Source organism: Schistocerca serialis, chromosome 5 (genome assembly GCF_023864345.2).
Source record: "Schistocerca serialis cubense isolate TAMUIC-IGC-003099 chromosome 5, iqSchSeri2.2, whole genome shotgun sequence".
Lineage (NCBI taxonomy): Eukaryota > Metazoa > Arthropoda > Insecta > Orthoptera > Acrididae > Schistocerca > Schistocerca serialis.
In genome coordinates, this window is record NC_064642.1 from 535,303,474 (window position 1) to 535,319,300 (window position 15,827).

At 44.7% G+C, this 15,827-nt stretch overlaps 1 non-coding gene across 1 annotated transcript; it reads right to left on the reverse strand.

The window, feature by feature from the left end:
• Window positions 1-2,270: 2,270 nt before the first annotated feature.
• On the reverse strand, window positions 2,271-2,344 carry Trnat-ugu (transfer RNA threonine (anticodon UGU)). The gene has a single exon. It is a non-coding gene; the product is annotated as a tRNA-Thr (tRNA).
• Window positions 2,345-15,827: the final 13,483 nt, after the last annotated feature.

Consider the following 15,827-nt stretch of genomic DNA (forward strand, 5'->3'; position numbering starts at 1 on the left):
AAGGGATCGCTGTGCCCGTGGACTTCAAATGGCATCTCTTCACAAGCCGGATGTTTCGCCTTTGATTTCCTCTTCTGCAGTTCCAAGTCAGACAGTTTCCATTTAGATCCTCTCCACTAAATAGTGTTTCATACATGCTGTTAGATATTCTAGAACCTACTTTGTTCTCTTTGGTATAAGTAAGTTGCCGCTAAGGAGACTTTTACCGAATTCATAAAGTCAAGAGTGCTATTCCTGAATGCGCTCGAATCTAGGTAGCGTCACTTCTTTGTAAATAGTAGATCTCCTCACTAGGATCGTCATGTCTTCTGTTCCTCCAGGTCTATGACTACGATGCATATATATGTTCTTTATCTTGAAATAGTCACTGATGTTTGGTTGGATTTTCAAAATTAAACATTCTAAGTCCTAAAGAGGACGGTGCAGATAATGGATTCGGTTCTGAGTGCGTCACTACTTGTTTTCCATTTACTGTGAGCCACAGTTATCTAAGATAATAATAGTGATAATAATAATAATAATAATAATAATAAAGTGAATTAAATACTTTAATATAATAATAAATAGTTTAATTACAATAATGTATATAAAATGGTTCAAATGCCTCTGAGCACTATGGGATTCAACATCTGAGGTCATCAGTCCCCTAGAACTTAGAACTACTTAAACCTAACTAACCTAAACACATCACACACATCCATGCCCGAGGCAGGATTCGAACCTGCGACCGTAGCGGCCGCACGGTTCCAGACTGAAGCGCCTAGAACCGCTCGGCCACACCGGCCGACTACAATAATGTATATTAAAATGTCTCAATACAATAACAAAAATTTGTTTACCTGAAGAACTTACGGGATGTATCGAATTTCTTGACAACAGGAACGGTCAGCCTATAAATGTGCGCATTTATCTGCCAGAATTGTTTATATGAGTGCGTGGTGTCTGTGCGGATGCACAGTTACTTCGGACCTCCAGCAGGAATCTCGAAGTAACGAGTATGGAGGATACGAACGCGGAGGAGGCGTGCCGAGATATGTCATGCAATTTGCGATCAATATTGTGTCTGGATGGCGCAGTTGTTAAAGCAGCAGCGTAGTAAGCAGGAGATCCCTGGTTCGAGTCCCAGTTCAGCACACGTTTTCATTCGTCGCCGCTGAATCCGCATAACGCCACGATGCAACTGATATCAATAATCTCTTCCATTTCCTTTCCTTTCTCCTCTATCCACCTTCAATTTAAATAATATGAAATGTTAATGGTCAGGCCCGTCCATAGTGACAGGTCTCTACGCAACGCACTAAAAACTTTAAAATTCGTAGAATAGATTCTTAAATTTCATGCTATTTTCTCTAAGAAATATCGAAATTTGTAGCTGTACACACATCAAAAGAAGTCTTGCATCACCCCGGTTCCCAGAACTTCTGAAGAAAGACGTTGACTGTGGATATTGATTGTATCACAGACACAGTCCCTTTGACTGTTCAGAAATGTCACTAAAGCCGCCCAAAGATATAAACAACGATGCATGGTTCAAAAGTTGTTCAAATGGCTCTGAGCACTATGGGACTCAACTGCTGTGGTCATCAGTCCCCTAGAACTTAAAACTACTTAAACCTACCTAACCTAAGGACATCACACACATCCATGCCCGAGGCAGGAATCGAACCTGCGACTGTAGCAGCAGCGCGGCTCCGGACTGGAGCGCCTAGAACCGCACGGCCACCGCGGCCGGCCAACGATGCATGATCAGCGCCTATTACACGGGGGGCGTCCGACAGCCGGTCATTTCCAGCCATTTCACCAGGAAGGAGGCACACGGCTCGTGTTGTTTGTAGTTCAACCATACCTAGACAGTCAATACCGCGGTTCGATCACGTCCGCATTGTTACTTTTTGCCAGGAAGGGCTCTCAACAAGGGAAGTGTCCAGGCGTCTCGCAGTGAACCAAAGGGATGTTGTTCGGACATGGAGGAGATACAGAGAGACAGGAACTGTCGATGACATGCCTCTCTCAGGCCGCCCAAGGGCTACTACTGCAGACTGCAGTGGATGACCGCTGCCTACGGATTATGGCTCCGAGGAACCATGACAGCAACGCCACCATGTTGAATAATATACGTATATGCATATGGTGTCCGTTCTTTCGGACATGTCCGAAAGAACGGACACCATAAGAGACCTGCAGCCGTCTAGAACGAAATTAGAATTATATTAATACCTTTAGCTTCTGACGGGCGTTGATATATGTCAACGGGGACAGGTGAAAGTGTGTGCCCCGACCGGGACTCGAACCCGGGATCTCCTGCTTACATGGCAGACGCTCTATCCATCTGAGCCAGCGAGGCCACATAGAATAGCGCGACTGCAGGGACTATCTTGCCCACGCCTCCCGTCAGACCCGCATCCTCACCTTGTATGTCCACACACTACATTCGTAGTGTCCCACCCCAACACACTCATTACTCGTGGAAGACATTGTTACGAAGTCCCGTACGAGTTCGGGAGATCCCGGGTTCGAGTCCCAGTCGTGGCACACATTTTCACCTGTCCCCGCTGACATATATCAACGCCCGTCAGTAGCTGAAGGTATTAATATTATTCTAATGTTGAATAATGCTTTTCGTGCGGCCACAGGACGTCGTGTTACGATTCAAGCTGCGCAATAGGCTGCATGATGCACATCCTCACTCCCGACTTCCATGGCGTGGTCCATCTTTGCAACCACAACACCATGCAGCGCTGTACAGATGGGTCCAACAATATGCCGAATGGACCGCTCAGGATTGGCATCACGTTCGCTTCACCGACGAGTGTCACAAATGTCTTCAAGCAGACAATCGTCGGAGACATGTTTGGAAGCAACCCGGTCAGGCTGAACGCCTTAGACACACTTTCCAGCGAGTGCAGCAAGGTGGAGGTTCCCTGCTGTTTCGGGGTGGCATTATGTGGGGCCGATGTACGCCGCTGGTGGTCATGGAAGGCGCCGTAACAGCTGTATGTCACGTGAATGCCATCCAACCGATAGTGCAACCATATCGCCACCATATTGACGAGGCATTCGTCTTCATGGACGACAATTCGCGCCCCTGTGGTGCACATCTTGTGAATGACTTCATTCAGGATAACGACATCGCTTGACTAGTGGCCATCGTATTCTCCAGACACGAACCCTATCGACATGCCTGGGATAGATTGAAAAGGTCTTTTATTTTATTTATTTAATAGTATGGCAAGGGTTTCCTGTCGGGCAGGCCGTTTGCTGGGTGCCGGTCTTTCAATTTGACATCTGTAGTCCATCATGATGAATGGATGATGATGAGGACTGTACAACACCCAGTCCCTGGGCGGAGAAAATTCCCCGACCTAGCCGGGAATCGAACCCGGGCCCAGACGATTGACAATCCGTCACGGTGACCATTCAGCTACCTAGGGCGGGCTGAAAAGGGCTATTTATGGACGGCGTGATCCACCAACTACTCCGAGGGATCTACGCCGAATCGCCGTTGAGCACTGGGACAATTTGGACCATCAGTGCCTTGATGAACTTGTGGATAGTATGCCACGACGAATATAGGCATGCATCAATGCAAGAGGACGTAGTACTGTATATTACAGGCACCGCTGTGTACAGCAGTCTGGACCACCACCTCTGAAGATCTCGCTATATGGTGATGCAACATGAGATGTGTGGTTTTCATGAGCAATAAAAAGGGCGGAAATGATGTTTATGTTGATATCTATTCCATGTTCTGGAACTCCCGGAACCGCGGTGAAGCGAAACTTTTTTATGTGTGTATAAAAATATAGTCTATCCTGTTATTTGCTTTTGAGGGAAGTATGACACACCCTTCCCCAGTGGATAAACACTTCTAAGGAGGCGAATTTGTGACACTTGTGCGGTGATGGAATGTGTTGGTATTTCTGCGGAGTCCATGACTACTGGTAGATTTTTGCTTTCACACTCGTTAGATTCGCGATTTCACAGACTGCCATCTCCAACCTCGCATAAAATTCGAGCTAAGCTAGAGGTCAATCTGTCACAACAACTAGGCCTCTTGCTTGGACATTCGTCGATTTCACCAAGGCGCAACCGAAGTGTCGCATTCCAACCCACCTTGTGATCTTCTGAAGATGGACAAACCACCGTGATACTGATAAAGGCAAGATAAATGATAATAGAAAGGCTGGCTGCAGTTTTTTCCAAGTTTTCAACGTGTATTAAAACAAATTCATAGTTACACACAGACAACAATACTCTGTGATGCGATGCTGGACGGGGAAAAATTCGTAGTGACCCTGAGCACTACGTGAGAAAAGCCGCTTATACCAAAAAGGGTCAAAGCTTCCGAGAAGAGAGTTTCCGCAGAAGTGTCACTTGTCACAACTGTTCCAACCCCACAGAGACTTTTTCCCGCACCCCATTAGCGACTGGAAAAGGAGAGGGGGGCTGGGAAGGGGGAAACCTTGGTTTTACATTAAGTACCCACCGCCATACACCTAAAGGCAGCTTGCGGTATGTAGATGTAGATGTGGATGTATTTCCTGATGGGCTGTTTTACTTGCGAAATAGCAGAAAATTTTTACGTTGTACTAAGCATGAGACCACAGTCAAACATAGCAGTCGCGACACTCCGTCCCTTTTTTTATTACCCACTACGGTTCTGAATAGGATATCAGATGAGTGCACATAATATCATTATTATTGATTTGTAGCATAGTTTTGTAATAGAAAACGTATATAGCGCCATAAAAATTGAGAAATAAATAGTTTCCTAAGGACTCTTGGAGACATGAAACGTTACATTGCACGACAGTTTACTTAAGATTCACCTGTAACGTGTATATGTTTACTGAAGAACGTCGTTTTCCTTTAAGAACAAAAATTTGCTTGTAGACACCAGAAGATCTACCTTTTGCAGAAAGACATCATATATCTACTCAGCAACGCAAAGTTAGGTCGCTATATTTCCAGCCAAATCAGTGAATGTGGTACGTAGGAAACTCTTATGAAATTTAATACCTTCATTATTTAAGGTGTCAGGTGAGCCATCATACCTGTAACTGAAGGGAAAATCTCGCAGACGTGATAACAAACACAGACGAAACAAATTCCTATAATTGTTATTACATCTGAACCGCAGACGGCAATATCTTTCGACACATTCGCTTTTCAGGCAGAAGTAATTACATTCACAAAAATATTCGTGGATAAGAAGTCGAGTGAGCGTAAGAAACGGCGAACCATTAGACTCGATGAAAAATTTTTGCGTCCAACAAAAGTATGGCCGACCGGAGTGGCCAAGCGGTTCTGGGCGCTACAGTCTGGAACCGCGAGACCGCTACGGTCGAAGGTTCGAATTCTGCCTCGGGCATGGATGTGTGTGATGTCCTTAGGTTAGTTAGGTTTAAGTAGTTCTAAGTTCTAGGGGACTGATGACCTCAGAAGTTAAGTCCCATAGTGCTCAGATCCATTTGAACCATTTTGAACAAAAGTATGTATCATAATACGAGGGGCGTTTGAGGAGGGGGCGTTTGAAAGGTCCGTGCAAAAATATAAACCACCTACGTGTTTGGGGTAAACCTTTTTTATTTTACGACATAGTCTCCTTTTAGACTTATCTACTTCATCCAACACTGTTCTAATTTGTTGATCCCTTCCGAATAATAGGAATTGTCCAAGTCTGCAAAATAGCTATTAGTTGCTGCAATCACCTCCTCGTTTGAATAAAATCTTTGTCGCGCCAGCCATTTCTTCAAATTAGAGTACAAACAGTAGTCCGAGGGAGCCAAGTCTGGAGAATTGAGGGGATGTGAAACGAGTTGGAATCCTATTTCCATTAATTTTGCGACCACAACTGCTGATGTGTGTGCTGGTGCATTGTCGTGATGGGAATGGACTTTTTTTGCAGTCCAATCGCCGGCGTTTTTCTTGCAGCTCGGTTTTCAAACGGTCCAGTAACAATGAATAATATGCACCTCTAATACTTTTACCCTTTTCCAGATAGTCGATGAGGATTATCCCTTGCGAATCCCAAACCTTTCCGGCCGAAGGACTGGTCTTCGCCTCTTGTGGTGCAGATTCTCCCTTGTCAACCCATTGTTTAGATTTTTGTTTGGCCTCAGGAGTATAGTAATGTATCCATGTTTCATTCACAGTGACGAAACGACGCTTAAAGTCATGCGGATTCTTCCTGAACAGCTGCAAATCATCCTTGCAACACTTCACACGATTCCGTTTTTGGTCAAGCGTGAGCAATCGCGAAACCTGTGGTGTCACCGCCAGACACCACACTTGCTAGGTGGTAGCCTTTAAATCGGCCGCGGTCCGTTAGTATACGTCGAACCCGCGTGTCGCCACTATCAGTGATTGCAGACCGAGCGCCGCCACACGGCAGGTCTAGAGAGACTTCCTAGCACTCGTCCCAGTTGTACAGCCGACTTTGCTAGCGATGGTTCACTGACAAAATACGCTCTCATTTGCCGAGACGATAGTTAGCATAGCCTTCAGCTACTTCATTTGCTACGACCTAGCAAGGCGCCATTACCAGTTACTATTGATGCTGTAAAACATGTACCTTCAAGAGCGATGTTCACCAATTATGGATTAAAGTTAAGTATTCCAGCAACTACGTACGTTTTTTGTTAGTCTCATTTCCTTGACCTGTTCCAGACCTCACGCCAGCCTGCCTGAGCTAAAACGCGTGCCTTTCGGCTTCCTCTCATAGTGGGTTGGCTGTCTTGCCAATCCACAACAGAACCAATCTTGCGGATAGCTTTGTCATGTCCAAATGTTTATGCAAAATATTATGTACCCGTTCACTCGAGATGCTCACAGAACTAGCAATCTCACGCACCTTAACTCTTCTGTCATCCATCACCATATCATGGATTTGATCAATGATTTCTGGAATCGTAACCTCCACAGGTCGTCCAGAATGTCCAGCATCACTTGTTCCCATATGGCCATTCCAAAAATTTTGAAACCACTTATAAACTGTTCTAATCTAAGGTGCAGAGTCACCGCAATGTTTATCAAGCTTCTCTTTTGTCTCCTGAGTCGTTTTTCCTTTCATAAAGTAATGTTTAATCATCACACGAAATTTTTCTTCGTCCATTTTTTGATTCACACGGTTACCAAACACAAAGAAATAGACCAATATGGCTGAAATTTCGTGTGCGTACTTTCCAAAGATAATACAAACTAAACATGACCTCGATACCCCCCGGTGGTGCCATCTCTCGGACTTTACACGTTTTCAAACGCCACTCGTAAGAATACACAACAATAGAAACACGCTATAAGGGGAAAAAAAGGCACCCTTCGAAGGAATTCAAAAAATGGTTCAAATTGCTCTGAGCACTATGGGACTGAACATCTGTGGTCATCAGTCCCCTAGAACTTAAAACTACTTAAACCGAACTAACCTAAGGACATCACACACATCCATGCCCGAGGCAGGATTCGAACCTGCGACCGTAGCGGTCACGCGGTTCCAGACTGAAGCGCCTAGAACCGCACGGCCACACCGGCCGGCCACGAAGGAGTTATTCGAATGTAACAGAAATCGGTAGATGCAATGTACATGTACAGACAAACAAATGGTTACAACTGTAAAAAACAAATTAGATGATTTATTCAAGAGAAAGGGCTTCACAAGTTGACGAAGTCAGTAAAGCGTTGCTCCACCTGCGTCCCTTATGTAAGCACTTATTCGGCTTGGCATTGATTGATAATGTTTTTAATGTCCTCCTGAGGGACATCGTGCCAAATTCTGTCCGCCTGGCGCAATACATTGTCAGAATCCCGAGCTGGTTAGATGTCCCTGCCTATAATGGTCCAAACGTTCTTGGTTCGGCAGAGATCTGGCTTCCTCGCCGGCGCAGATATGTTTTTGAAAGCTCGAATACAAGCAGTAGAAACTTCTGTCATGTTCGGTCGGACATTATCTTGCTGAAAAGTAAGCTCAGGACGGCTTGCCACGGGCAAGAAAACAGCGCGTAGCATATCGTCGACGTATCGCTGTGCTGTAAGGGTGCTGCGAATAACCAAAGGGGTCATTCTGTGAAAACAAATAGCACCCGAGACGATTGCTCCTGGTTGTCGGCGACAGTCACATTGGTATCCCACGACTGCTCAGGGCACCTCCGGACACGTCTTCGGCCTGGAATCTCATTGACTGCAGTAGAATGGTCTTTAGTGATGAGCCCCGATGACAAGTGAGGACGTATCTGGAGACGCCCAGCCAGTGGTGGAATACCAGCGTGGCTGTCGTCCGCCATACGGTCCGACATGATTGATTGTCTGGAGTGCCATTTCTTTTCGTAGCGGGATGCCTTTGGTTGTCATCCGCGGCACTCATGCAGCACAGCGGTATGCTGACGATATTGTACGCCCGGTTTTGTTCCCCTTCATGGCAAGCCATCCTGGGCTTATATTTCACCGAGATAAAGTCCGCCCGCATACGGCGAGTTTCTACTGCTATCTAACACGCCACTTGGGCAATATCTGGCACGATGTCCCTCAGGAGGACATCCAACAAATCTGTCAAGGGATGCCAAGCCGATTAACTGGATGCATAACGGCCAGAGATGGACCAACGCGTTATTGTCTTGCTCAGTTTATGAAGCTCTTTCTCTTGAGAAAACCATCCAACTTTCCTGAAATTGTAATGATTTATTCGTCTATATGTATAAATGATATTTACCGATTTCCGTCCCTTTTGGATATTTCCTTCCTGGTGCGTCTTTTTTCCCCCTTCTTACAAGGGAACCTCCCCATCGCACCCCCCTCAGATTTAATTATAAGCTGGCACAGTGGATAGGCCTTGAAAAGCTGAACACAGATCGATCGAGAAAACAGGAAGAAGTTGTGTGGAACTATGAAATAATAGGCAAAATATACAAACTGAGTAGTCCATGGCCAAGATATGCAACATCAAGGATAGTCTGAGATCAAGAACGCCGTGGTCCCGTGGTTAGCGTGAGCAGCTGCGGAACGAGAGGTCGTTGGTTCTAGTCTTTCCTCGAGCGAGAATTTTACTTTCTTTATTTCCGCAAAGTTATGATCTGTACGTTCGTTCAGTGACGTCTCTGTTCACTGTAATAAGTTTAGTGTCTGTGTTTTGCGACCGCACCGCAAAACCGTGCGATTAGTTGACGGAAGGACGTGGCTCTCCAATGGGAACCGAAAACATTTGATCGCAAGGTCATAATAGATCAACCGATTTCTCCCCAGTAAAACACGTCTGATATATTTTATACGACACTGGTGACGGCATGTGCGTCACATGATAGGAATATGTTGTCGACCCACCTAACTTGTACACTTGGCGAATGGGTAAAAAGATTTTTCTACCTTGCCCGATTTAGGTTCTCTTGTGGATGTGATAATCACTCCCAAAAAAGTGACGAAAACATAAGAATTTGACACATAAACTGAAAATAAAAAATTAAACTTTTTACACGAGGGAAAACTTGAACCAAGGACCTCTCGTTCAGCAGTTGCTCACGCTAACCACGGGACCACGGCGCTCCTGACCTCAGAGTGTCCTTGATGTTGCCTATCTTGCGTATCAACTACTCAGTTTGTATATTTTGCTTATTTTTTCATAGCTCCAGACAACTTCTTCCTGTTTTCTCGATTGATCTGTGTTCAGTTTTTCAAGGCCTATCCACCGTGCCAACTTATAACTAAATCTGAGAGGGGTGCGATGGGGAGGTTCCCTTGTTAGAGTGCATATGCCTCTCATGCATGAAATGTGCATTTATATTTTGCTGTCAGCGGAATAAGCTGCTATTATACACTTATTCGAAACTATTTCTTCCTTAATAAGTTCTATCTTACATCATTAAATCAGTGAGATCAGGCTGTTTCTACATTTTTAGATGATTATTGATCCCCCTTAGTAATTTACTAACGCATCGTACGTAAAATATAATTATTTCGTTAATTAACCCTTAACTCGCGAGGTGACTTTTCTGTAACGTATACCACGAGGTGGGGTCTCTAGGACTGCTATGTTGAAACCGAGGTTTAAGACAAATACGGTTGAAATTTTTAATTTATCGTATATAACATTTATTTTTACAATTATTTAAGTGTTGTTTAAATGCTTCTACTTTATTTTATTGCACTAAACAAAGCCAGCAGAATTTTAATATTTATCACGCAAAAGCACATAATTTTTGCATTCTGAAAAAAAAATTATACAATCTTTGTAGCAAATAAATTTCCTAATAAAACTAAATTCCAGGGTTTAAATTTGCGCATAAAAATTCCACCCGATACGTACAAAAAGAAAGTCTGTAAGTTTGACATTCATTGCTGGGAATATCATTTTTCTTATCAGCGCCCACAACACATTCGATTTTAACAGACACTTTAAGTATTTCATTGAAGAAACAGACAGTTCCCAATCACAACTTCCCCGAAGTTCTTCCTCTGAATGATACTCTTGTTATGCCGGCCGCTTTGGCCGAGCGGTTCTAGACGCTACAGTGTGGAACCGAGCGACCGCTACGGTCGCAGGTTCGAATCCTGCCTCGGGCATGGATGTGTGTGATGTCCTTATGTTAGTTAGGTTTAATTAGTTCTAAGTTCTAGGCGACTGATGACCAGAGATGTTTAGTCGCATAGTGCTCAGAGCCATTTGAACCATTTAATGTAAAATAGTCGTCTTTTTCGTTTATTTCTTGATCTATATCGCTAGCACTTTCCTCCACAGACCTAACAATTTCATCAAACTCGGGAAAGTTAAAAATGACGCATTCGTGTAAACACACATTGAGCTATGCGGTACCGTACTGAAGACAACAGGTACGTAGTTCACGAGGTGCAGTCTAGGGGACTCCAACACTTATCAGTAACACGTGTCTACAATAAACACAAAACGTCGAAGGCTTGGCTGTTTAAAGAGGGTAGGGGGATTATAGAAGCATTCCGCCACAACTGGTCTTGGAGAGCGAGTCCGAAAATATTCGCGCGGCCTGAGAGACCACACCTCGTGAGTTAAGGGTTAAGTAGAAAAACAATTAGAAACAAACATTAGCCTTACGACGCAAGAGATGGTTCGCTCACCGCTTGGAGCGCTAGTGTGGCTTCATCTGTCAAACGGTAACAACACGCAGCGGAGAGAATCGCGACTGTATGTATTAGACCGTGGTGACACTGCAGAGCTGAGAGGCTAGAATTTTACTGCAGGTGGCACTGGTGTGAAGGATGGACGATGGGAAGGAGAGGGACAGAAACGGGAGAAAAAGGCGGCACGTGGAAGCGAGTGCCTCGCGGGTCGGGCAGGCGACGTGACGTAGATGGTATCGGCCCTCGAGGCTGTTCCCGTCAAGGAACCCACCTAATGGCAGAGCGCGCCGTTTCTCTCTCTGTGGGAACTCAGGAAAGAGGAAAGTGAGAGCAGGGCCGGCCTTGGCGCCTACTGTAGGTCGCGACGCCGCGTCACAGCTCGGCGCCTTTCGTCCCGGACCACCTAGGCTGGAACCGCGCATCTTCCGTTCCGTCATTCAACACCAGATAGTGGAGTACCGTCCAGTTCATTTGTGTGAGTCACGCTAGACTGTAACAGCACATGGCAGTTAGCACTTACGAGCGTTCGAGGCTTCTCTCATCCTCATCTGAGTGAACAGCAGGCACTTAAAGCCACTAGCTTTTATACCGTCCATTCGTTTCTGTGGTCTTTGGTGTAAGCTGAGTGTACCTAGTATGGAGAGCAGAGTGATACTGCTGCCTCAGCGCCTGTTAGACTAGCTCCTTTAACCGTCCTGCACGGCACGGGAAAGGGAATGTGAACGAGGCACTGGACGAGTTTTGTGACGTCACAACATGGGTCTCAAGGGGAGCGTGCAAGCGGCAAGTCCCTGCAGGCGCACTATCCTATCCTCTGTGCCCTCGAGGGCTCAGATGAATAGAGCGTCTGCCATTTAAGCAGGAGATCCCGGGTTCGAGACCCGGTCGGGGCGCACATTTTAAACATGTCCCCAGTAATGTATACCAACGCCTGTTTGCGGCTAAGGTGTCGATTTAATTATCATTTCATTCTAGAGACGCTGCACGGTCATCAATGGTATCTGTTATTTCAGGAACAGATACTGCCTTGGTATATATTTAAAATATGGCTACCCGGCTATTGACCTTTTGTGCTAACGCACACGCTATGCCCCAATCTGCTACGAGTAACAAGTTTGATGGACAAACATCTATTAGACGCACTACGAATGTAGTGGTGTGGACATGTTGGGAATGTCGGTCTCACGGGGAGCGTGCAGGGGATAAGTCCATCCAGGCGCACTATCTTCTGTGCCCTAGGTGGCTCAGCGGCCAGCCAGGACGCCCCAATGGACGTTCACCACATCCCAAATGAACTTTACCACTTAAAACATTTCTTCGTGGGATATAGCTACATTAGACTGGGAACACCCGAGAAAGATGTCATCGATGTCAAGAAAATATACTAAAACTTAATGAACCTTCAGATCAAGAACATCGTAGAACAAAAATACGTCGGTAACTCTTGGCATGATATTTGGAGGAATATACACCACCCGCATTTACCTACAAAAGTGTGGTCATTGTGGTGCTATTTTGTGAATAGGAAATTTCTAACGAACTCAAGACTACATTCCATTCATCTGGCTGATTCCCCACTGTGTACCAGTTGCACCCTGATTGACACAGATGAACATCAATTTGTCTGTGGAAATGCAAATAATATATGGTTGTCAATCAGAAAAAAATTAGCAACTATGCACAGAAAACTGCCGTATTTGATAACGCCAACGTGCCTTTTATACACGGAAGAAGAACTATACCCCACCTGCAAGAAAAATGCCGTCAACTGGTTGAAGGGACACGCGGTATTTTACCTGCTGTCCAGTAAAGAAAGGAGCGAAGGAGATTTTTGGACGTACATCTCCGACCAGCATCACAAGCTACTACGCATGAATAATTATTATGATACATACGCCAACTTCCTCAGAAGAACGGTCATGTGAACTCCATTTTCGATGAGGTGTTTCAGAACAATTTGATCTTTGCAAAACAAGTACGATCAAGTGACGAACATCGCTATCCGGTTTAGACTTGGATTTTTTCTAAAATTTCAAGGAATCTGTAATTAATTTTAGTTTGTTTTGTTACTTTTAAATGTCGGTTGAAAATTATGTACTACTGTGGCATGTTATGACCAATAAAGTTAAGAAAAAATGATGGACACAGTGTCTGCCATGTAAGCAGGAGAACACGGGTTCGAGTCCCGGTCGTGGCACACATTTTCAACATTCCCCAATGATGTACACCAACGCCTGTTTCCAGCTAGAGTGTCGATTTAATTATCATTTTATTATACTTTTGTCTACTTGGAGTAATGTAAAGGTTCCTTTATAGGCCACTGACTTCTGATAAATTATAATCGCTTAATTTCATTATAGAGAATCAACCAGTTATTGTTGTTTGTTTTGTAAGGATTAAATATGGTTACTGCCACATAACTGATGTGAGTTCCACCTGTGTGCGTCCTCTGCAGTCGTTGTATGCAAGCTTCGTTCCACTGCACGTCTGTGTGCCTACCTGACGCTCCTACCGTTGTCACGGCGGCATCTCTGTGTATGTTTGAATGTGTACATTTCTTTGTGAATATGGTCCTATCACTGCACCATTCCGGATTGCCGGTATGATTTATTAATGTATGTCTCCTTCAGTTACATTTTTTTATTTAGCATTCTGTCCCACGGTTTCAGTCTAGCACAAAGCTGCTTTAAGGTTTTTGATGCATTGTAAAAGCAAAATTTTAAGGACAGTAACAATATTCCTTACTCAGATTTAGAATCGTGCAAGTTAGCGCCATACCCTAATTTTTGCTTATTTTGTTATCCCTGTAGATAATCTGAAGATGCCCTACGAAGGCGAAACATGTTCTTCATAAAAGAATAATTTTCAAACTGGACTGTTTTTTACACACTTAAAAAAACCTTTACATAGGACTGTTTTTAATTCAGATAAGCTAATAGTTTTTCTTCATCTTGCTATCTAATAAATAATGCTTCACCCCGTTTTAATAGTCAATTGATACGAGCACATGTTGAAGTTAGCACTAGGCGACCTTTTTCTTAACATACTGATAAAACTAAAAGTGTTTCGTTCGCTTTTGCTAGACTTTCATCTATGTGTACATCAGTTCTATAGTTGTTCCTAAAGACTCATTAAGTACTTGAAACGGTCAACTGTCAAGTGAATCCAACTACAGCCAAAGGTGCACCACTTCGGATATTCTTATTTATGACAAGATATTTTGTCCTTTCTCCAATAACACGCAATCCTGTTTCCTCAAAAATTTTATTATAATTTTGCAACATGTAGATCGATTCTGTTTTGGAACTACACTAATGGCCATTAAAATTACTACACCACGAAGATGACGAGCTACAGAAGCGAAATTTAACCGACAGGAAGATGATGCTGTGACATGCAAATGATTAGCTTTTCAGAGCATTCATACAAAGTTGGCGCCGGTGGCGACACCTACAACGTGCTGACATAAGGGAAGTTTCCAACCGATTTCTCATACACCAACAGCAGTTGACCGGCGTTGCCTGTTGAAACGTTGTTGTGATGCCTCGTGTAAGGCGGAGAAATGCGTACCACCACGTTTCAGACTTTGATAAAGGTCGGATTGTAGCCTAACCCGATTGCTGTTTATCGTATCGCGACATTGCTGCTCGCGTTGGTCGAGATCCAATGGCTGTTAGCAGAATATGGAATCGGTGGGTTCAGGACGGTAATACGGAACGCCGTGCTGGATCTCAACGGCCTCGTATCACTAGCAGTCGAGATGACAGGCATCTTATCCGCATGGCTGTAACGGATCGTGCAGCCACGTCTCGATCCCTGAGTCAACAGATGGGGACGTTTGCAAGACAACAACCATCTGCAAGAACAGTTCGAAGACGTTTGCAGTAGCATGGACTATCAGTTCGGATACCATGGCTGCAGTTACCCTTCGCGCTGCATCACAGACAGGAGCGCCTGCGATGGTGTACTCAACGACGAATCTGGATGCACGAATGGCAAAATGTCATATTTCGGATGAATCCGGGTTCTGTTTACAGCATCGTGATGGTCGCATCCGTGTTCGACGACATCGCGGTGAACGCACATTGGAAGCGTGGATTCGTCATTGCCATACTGGCGTATCACCCGGCGTGATGGTATAGGGTGCCATTGGTTACACGTCTCGGTCACCTCTTGTTCGCACTGACGGCACTTTGAACAGTGGACGTTACATTTCAGATGTGTTACGACCCGTGGCTCTTCCCTTCATTCGATGCCTGCGAAACCCTACATTTCAGCAGGATAATGCACGTCCGCATGTTGCAGGTCCTGTACGGGCCTTTCTGGATACAGAAAATGTTCGACTGCTGCCCTGGCCAGCACATTCTCCAGATCTCTCACTAATTGAAAACGTCTGGTCAATGGTGGCCGAGCAACTGGCTCGTCACAATACGCCAGTCACTACTGTTGATGAACTGTGGTATTGTGTTGAAGCTGCATAGGCAGCTGTACCTGTACACGCCATCCAAGCTCTGTTTGACTCAATGCCCAGGCGTATCAAGGCCGCTATTACGCCCAGAGGTGGTTGATCTGGGTACTGATTTCTCAGGATCTATGCACCCAAATTGCGTGAAAATGTAATCACATGTCAGTTCTAGTATAATATTTTAATGGCCAGTAGTGTACTTATCAGTGCTACGTAATTTGCGTAGCGAAGTGTAGTAATGTTTAACACCTGTAGTTAGATCCCTTGTGAATTCGTTTTAGTA